The sequence below is a fragment of the Humulus lupulus genome, chromosome 5 (genome assembly GCF_963169125.1).
Source record: "Humulus lupulus chromosome 5, drHumLupu1.1, whole genome shotgun sequence".
NCBI classification, from domain to species: domain Eukaryota; kingdom Viridiplantae; phylum Streptophyta; class Magnoliopsida; order Rosales; family Cannabaceae; genus Humulus; species Humulus lupulus.
In genome coordinates this window covers 240,411,131-240,418,887 of record NC_084797.1, presented here as the reverse complement: position 1 = coordinate 240,418,887, position 7,757 = coordinate 240,411,131, and positions in this window count along the sequence as shown.

Here is a 7,757-nt window from a genome sequence, read left to right as displayed (position 1 = left end):
AGTTTATACTATATTTATACTATTAAATTATAACTAATTGCTAGACATAACTTTTAATTTTAAAAATTATATAGTAAATCTTATAATCATTAAAATAAATGGCAATAATTTTTATCCCAAAATATTTTAGTAAAAACTCAAAAATACCCTTGCTTATTTATAATTATTTAATCAAAAAATTTAAAATAATACTTTTAATACAATTAATATATTTTTTTTAAATAAAACTAAATAATTCAATATAGTTTATTTTTAATCTATAGAAGTAGTTTTATTTACAAAAAAAATTGGTTGAGAATATTTAAAATATTAATTTAATTTTATCATATATAGAGATTTTTTTCTAGTTTTTATTAAAAACTAAGTTTTGACTCGAATTAAAACAAAATTATTATTGATTTTTTTTAACAATTATAGAATCTATTTTAAAATTTTAAAAAAATTGAAAATTATATAATTTTGCATTTATACTTTTTAGACCATGTGTTTTGTCTCATTATCTATTTGGATCCTGTATTTTAAAAAATTACACTTTGGATCTTATATTTTATAAAATTGTTCAAATAGATCCTTGAATCTAATTTTGATGACAAAAAATTGAATATAACAACACTGTTGTTAGGTAAAAAAAACGTGCTTTTGTTCTAAATTATTAGTTTAGTGAACTATTTGTGATTTTAATTAAAAAAAATTTGACCAAAATCAGCTTGCGGAAGTCTATTTGAACTATTTTACAAAACAGAAAGTCCTAAAAATAATTTGTCAAAATATATAGTTTAAACAGAAAATAAATTTAAAATACATGATCCAAAAATGTATAAATTCACATATATTTAGTTATAAACCAAAAATAAATATGATATGAGATAAGACTTTGTTTTAGATGCATGTACATATATTTTTGTTATATTGTTCTTATTCTTAAGAAGTTAGTATTTATTATATATTATTCCCTTAAAAGAGATAATAATTAAACATAAATATGCAAGAATATCCATTTTGGGATAAGAATTAACTTAGGTGCGCCAAATTAAGGAGCTTTTGTATTTGACACTAATCATTAATTAACTAGCTAAGATTAACATCAAATAATTAATAATTAAGTAGTTGTAGATGCCATCATCATCATCATCTAGAATTTTAGAAGAAAAAAAACATTAAATATATTTTGGCATCATTTTAAGGGAATTCCTCATGCCGGGAAGTCGGCACTCGGCAATATAGAATAATTTCCTTATATAAACAAGTTAACTATATTATTATTATTTCATTGTTGTTACTATTTAGTTATTCTCATAATAAAGGGAAAATAATTTTTTCTTTGGACAGTACTACTACTAATCTTAAGCTTTTAAAAATTTAACAATATAGAGACTTTGTAATTGCCAAAACCAATTAGAAATAAAATTTATTTTATTTTAGTCAATATAAGATATATTTTAAAAAATTTCTCTAAACTATTCTTATTTAAATTATATTGATTAATTATCTAAAATAAAATATAGCAACACATTTGAATACAATACAATAAAATAAAACAAAACTTTCATATTTAAATACATAATTCATTTTAGTCATACTTTTATTGAAGAGTATTTTGGAGCTTTCATAATTTTTTTTTTCAAAAAATTGATTAAAACTATGTTAAATATTATTTCTACTCTGTAGTAGAATTTTTAAAATAATAAATACTATTTTGCCCCATGTATTATAAAAAGTTACGATCAGACTTTTTGTTTTGTTAAATAACAATTTGGATCCTGAATTTTACAAAATGGAACAAAATAATATCTTGAGCCTGATTTTAGTCAAAATAATTTTACATATAATATTTCCCTCTCGTCAACCTTATATGCTTATCTGAACACCATCGTATTTTTATTAAGTATCCAACAATTGATCTTATATTTTAAATTACTTTAACTAAAATCAGGCTCCAAGTATTATTTTGTTTTATTTTTCAAAATTCAATGTTTGAATTGTCATTTAATAAAATAGAGGATCTAATCCATAACTTTTACACAACATAGGGACTAAAATAATATTTACCTTTTTAAAAAAACGCATATCTTCATGTATAAAAAGTGTGTTGTTGACCTTCGTTTTGGTCAACGACACGGAGTCTAGAAAACGATAGAAAAATAATAAAGAGCCTGAGAAAACGATCTAATGGAAAATAAAGAACACCAAGAATTATAGTAGTTCGGCCCCAGTGATTGGTAATAACCTACGTCTACTTGATACTATTATTAGTATTGAACTCCAAAGGTGTGATCAAAGAACTAGGGTTCCTGAGTTTCACAAACCTCAGAGGAAGAAAAGCAATACAAACGATGGATAATAGTAATAGAGTTCGGAAAAAGAGAAAAAGATCGATCCCCTTCCCTGAGCTATTCCTTGCATATTTATAGGCTCAGGAAGGGTTACATGAATCAAGTAATAATATACTCCCTTAATAAACGGATCTTCAAGTCATAATGAAGAGATATTCTCGAATATCATTACAACTGTACAGATCTTTACATAAATGCACGGAGTATACGACCAGTCTGGTCGTATATAAAACTTGATCTCTGCATGTAGAAATGTTTCTGGTCGATAAGCGAGCAGTATCTCTGACACGTGTCGAAAATTCTCACCACATCATCAACAGCTGCTTTTTGGGTAAACATTTGCCCCCAAGTTTATTTATTGCGACCAACAATAAGTAAACTTAGGAAACTAACTTGTCGAATACCCCACGAAATCTGTCAGAGCCTCTCGTGCGCTCTTGAAACCTATGACCTAATCACATCCAATCATGCCTTTTCGGTTTCCAAGTAACCTTTTCGGCGACTATTACACTCCCCCATGCCTTGAAAAAGGTAACTCATGATTACCCCTTTTTAACACATCTCAGCCTCTATAAATAATCCTCACTTTTACCTTTTAACATTTTACTCGCCATTTTCTTGCCAAGAACTCTCAAGAACTCCATCCCAGAGCTCAAAACTTCGAAGGTTTTCCGTCGCCGTTCCAAGGATCTTTCGTTCGCTTGCCCGAAGTCGCTCCACTTCAGAATCTTCAAACTTCATCTAGGTAAATTTTTTAAACCCTCTGAGATGCCTTGCATACTGCTTTTGAGTTTCGAAACTTTTTATGTTCTTGGGTAAAAATTCGTAAGGATTTTATGTATACAGTTTGATGCTTGATAGGGTAGTGTAGTTTTGCTCTGTAGGAGTTGGGAATCAGTTTGATAGTCAGGATCATAGGTTTCGGGCATAAAATCGAAGTAAAAATTCGATTTTTACGCTAGCTGAAAAACTGGGTTTTTCCCGCCCCTTTGGAGTTGAAAAAACTTTTTCGAGAAAAACTTTTTATTTTCACTTTTTGAACCGTTTTTCAAACTGTTCGCATAAAACTTAGTGTTTTGGTTAGAATGCTGCTGGTCGTAGACGCGAGCAACGTTATTCCAACTTTCAACATAAGCTCCCAGGCTGGGCGTCTGTAATGACCCAACTATTTCTAAGACCATGGACCATTAAAACTACTAGAGTTAGTGCTACTTTGAAGAAAACATACATAAGAAAAAATAATAACTTTATTAAAATTCCAAAGTAAATATTACAAAATAGAATGTAAAATATGGTATGGGTACCCATTATTTAAAACGTAAAAACATTGTTTGATAAAACAAAAAAACATAAACTTTAAATACTAATTGCGGAATTACATCAAAACATAATTTAAAAGACTAAAATAAACGTCATCCTTGATCGACACGCAGTCCACTCAGTCCGTTCATCCTCAACACATATGCCAAGCTTCCAAGAATCCTTCCGTCCTCCATATTTAATTTCCTGCATCACACTAAAAATAAAGGAATGAGCCTAATGCCCAGCAATGAAAACCTACTAAAAACATACATCACATACATAAGCATAAAACTACATCATATACTATAAAACATACATAATCAATCATAAGCATACACTAAAAACACATGACTATAAAAACATATATCATAAGCATAAACATAAACATAAACATATGAACATATGACTATAAAGACGTATACCATATAGGACTACACTATTAATGGCCATTAAGACATGTGATAAACCATCTATGTCCCCTGTCTAATATCTGAGGTAGGTTAGATAACATGATAGTATATGATAACCCATCTAGGTCCTTTGTCTAATATCTAAGGTAGGGTAGATCACATGATAGTATATGATAACCCATGTAGGTCCCCTGTCTAATATCTGAGGTAGGGTAAATCATAACTATAAACATAAAAATAATAAACACTAGGGCACTAAGCAACTATGAGCCCCAGATAAACATAACATAGCGTACTATAGCATAAACATACACATAAGCATATAGAAACTATCATATTTTCCTTACCAAAACCGGGATATGAGAACTAATGCGGGACTTGGAACACTCCTAAGCCAATAATAAGAATAGAGAGTATTTCTAAAGAGTAAAGAATAAATGTGGAAACTAAACCTTCAAGACGAAACTTACCAAGAAAGATCTTTAAGTTTCAAGAGCCTAATCAAAACCAATATCACAAGTTAGGATCTGAATAAAAGGGCTAAAGAAACTAAAGATTTTTAAAGGATTGAACTTAAAGAATAATAGTACATTAGTTGACCTTATGGATTGGTCTAACTCCAATACCGAAATATACTAAACCTCACTTCCCAAGTATTTTATAAAGCTTAAGAATGGCAAAGCTTTTTTCCTTTCCCACCCAAGTGTATCACTCTTATGTTCTCACTAACACCTTAGAGTATGATCACAGCTGAAGAGTGAGGAGAAGAGCTGGGTTCTAAGTCCTATTTATAGAGTTCTAGGAATAAAAATCTTCTTTTTGGCTTTAAATAAAAATAATGAATTTAATTGAAAATATTTGAATATTCTTCATTCAAAGGCTTAGGACTTGGTCAAATTGTTTAGAGAGAGGTTTAAGGAGTCAAAGCTTGATTTTTAAAATTAAAAACAAAAATAATAAAAACAAATAGAATCCTAACTTCTAACTCCCTAAATCTCGTAACTCTAAATTTACCTACAGTAAAATCAACATAACTAGAACTGTAGGACTCTGATTTAGACCATCTTTATACCGTTATAAAGATAATTCAATTATCTACAACTTTTTAGAAATATTATTTTTCGAAATTCATAACATAACTAGGTCAAAAATAGGTCAGAAGTTACACTACCCTAAAGTTACGGAAAATCTATTTAATTATCTAAATAACAACCTAATCCACAAATAAATAAAATTGTGACAAATGTCATGCTCCTAATAGATTCTAGTGAAGACTAAGTATTATATTTCCCTGATTTTATCATTAAAATAATAATTCCTTAATAATCATGCATATGACAAGTGTCATAATCCTATTGGCTCTATCTAAACCTTAGGAATAACCATGCTCATTACAAGTGTCATATTCTTATTACCTCTATCTAAACCTTAGGTTATAATAATTATCATATTAATAACTAACAATATTAATCAAACCTTATGTTATAATTAATATTCTTAAACTATAGGTTAAACTTATAAAATCCATAACTATTGCTAGGAGTTTCCAACTAAGTCCCGGTTTGAACCAAAATCCACGAAATCTAACATACTACAAACTAATACTAGATATTGCTATTTATACTACTATCTAACTAGCTAAGTAAAATTCTGGGACTGTACAACGTCTCATCTCCTTATTTCTCTGTTCGCAATATACATGCAAGACCCGTGGGGAGGAGAGAGACCCATCGACGACGACCTACTAGCTCAACTGCTCGAGGACGAAGAACAACCTTCTTCATTGATACCTGAAATTCCATTTTCTTGTGCCAATCGAAACACTTCCCGTGTCTTGACTCAAAACATGGCTCGCACAAAAACCAAAGCCCAAAAAAGGAGAACTTCTGATTCTTCTCATCAGCCTACTCTTTCGGCTGACGCTCCCTCGACCAGTGGTCGAGACAAAAATGCCTCCAACCCCAACATCCAAAGACATGCCAGACCCCGACACGCCATTCAGCGAGATGTTGAGTGGCATTTGGTTCCTGCGAGCAAGGTGACGATCAGGATGATCACCAATTATCTTAAGAAATACGATCTCACGGGGGTGACCTTAGTCAGACCCAGCCAAGACCAAAGAGCGATCCTTCCTGGGGGCGCCTTCAGCGCCTGGTCGAGGTTTCACATCGAGGCAGGGGCTACCTCGCCTCTTCACTCATTCTTCCAGGGGGTAGCCAACTATTTCAGAGTTGCCCCATTTCAAATAACCCCAAACAGATATAGAATGCTCGCTGCACTCTATATCTTATACAGCCGAAAGAAATGGCCCGTGCCAACGCCTCATGAGGTCAACTATCTGTTTGACCTCAAATCCAACCCAAACCAAGAAGGCACGGGGTTTTTTCACTTCTGTCATCAATAAACCGGGCGCACCTTCCTGACTAACACGACCTATATATCAAACGTGGGGAGGTACTACCAGGAGTACTTCCTCACGAGTGACTTAGTCGCGGACAACCTGGCCTTCGCACATGGAGGTAAAACTTTCGTATCACTAGTCGTCATTTCTTCATTTCCTGTCTTCCTCCACATTCTCTTAAACTGTTATTATCTTTTAGGTCCATGGCTGCGACCAGACCCAACTCCAGAAATGGAGTTGAGATCGGTGCTCCTAGCCAGCATGACTGACGCAGAAAAGAGCGTCAAGCATCTGGTTACGGAGGTTAACCTTAGGCTGGTTGGCCTCTTGGCCCCTCATTAGGACACAAGGGTGCCTTCAGCAAGGAATGCCTTTGCCGAGAAGGAACCCAAGCAGCAACCCCCAGTGCCACCTCCATGGAGGAGGCCAACTAGGGTCACAATCAGGGAACTTGCTGCCATTCCCCCAGCAAAGAGGCCATCGGCCCCCTTGAGGAAAGGAAAAAAGAAGGCCACCGAGCCTGTTGAACTTTCTGACGATTCGTCGGATGACAATGGTATAGTTATTTCCCTTTTAAACGATTTGCCAATTCCCTGTCATCTATTCGACGAGGATGGCAACTTTAAATATGCTCCACATTTAGGTCCAGACTTCTTCATGTCAAAGACTGAGTATAAGGCTAGTAGAGTCTTTAGGATAGCGACCAGTAATAATAGCTCAGGTATTTGACTTTGCAATCCTTCTTTGCTTCTTTTTCTGACGTAATACACTTGGTCATTTATGCCATCTAACTGTACAACTTTGTTTTTCTTTTTCAGACATGGACTCCGTCAATGTATTCGACCTCTACAGTACTCCTGAGGCTGCCGCGACCTCCCCGATCAAAGCGCCTTAAGTGAAGAAAGCTCGGAATGAAGGCCCTTCGGAAGACAGGCCCTCCGCCACCGCAACTCCAACTCCTCCCCACGAGCAACAGACTCCTTCTGCTCCGGTTGGATCGACTACTCCTCTCGCGGCCCCGACCGACCAATTCCAGCAGGCTGATCCTACTCCTACCGGGGGCGAGATGGTTGGTCGCGCCTATAAACCGATCAATGAGAGGATCACCAAGATCGCGAAGCACGACCACTTCCGAGAGGCAATGGCTGCTACAGAGACGATGGGGGTCAACCCAATCCTGAACCGTGCCCTGAACGAGTTCACCAGTGTAAGCCATTTCTCTGCGAAAACATGTCTTCTTTTAGTTTACTATTTTGTCTTACTTCTGTTCTGACTGTAGGCCATGCTGACCCTCACTGCCGACCGAATCCG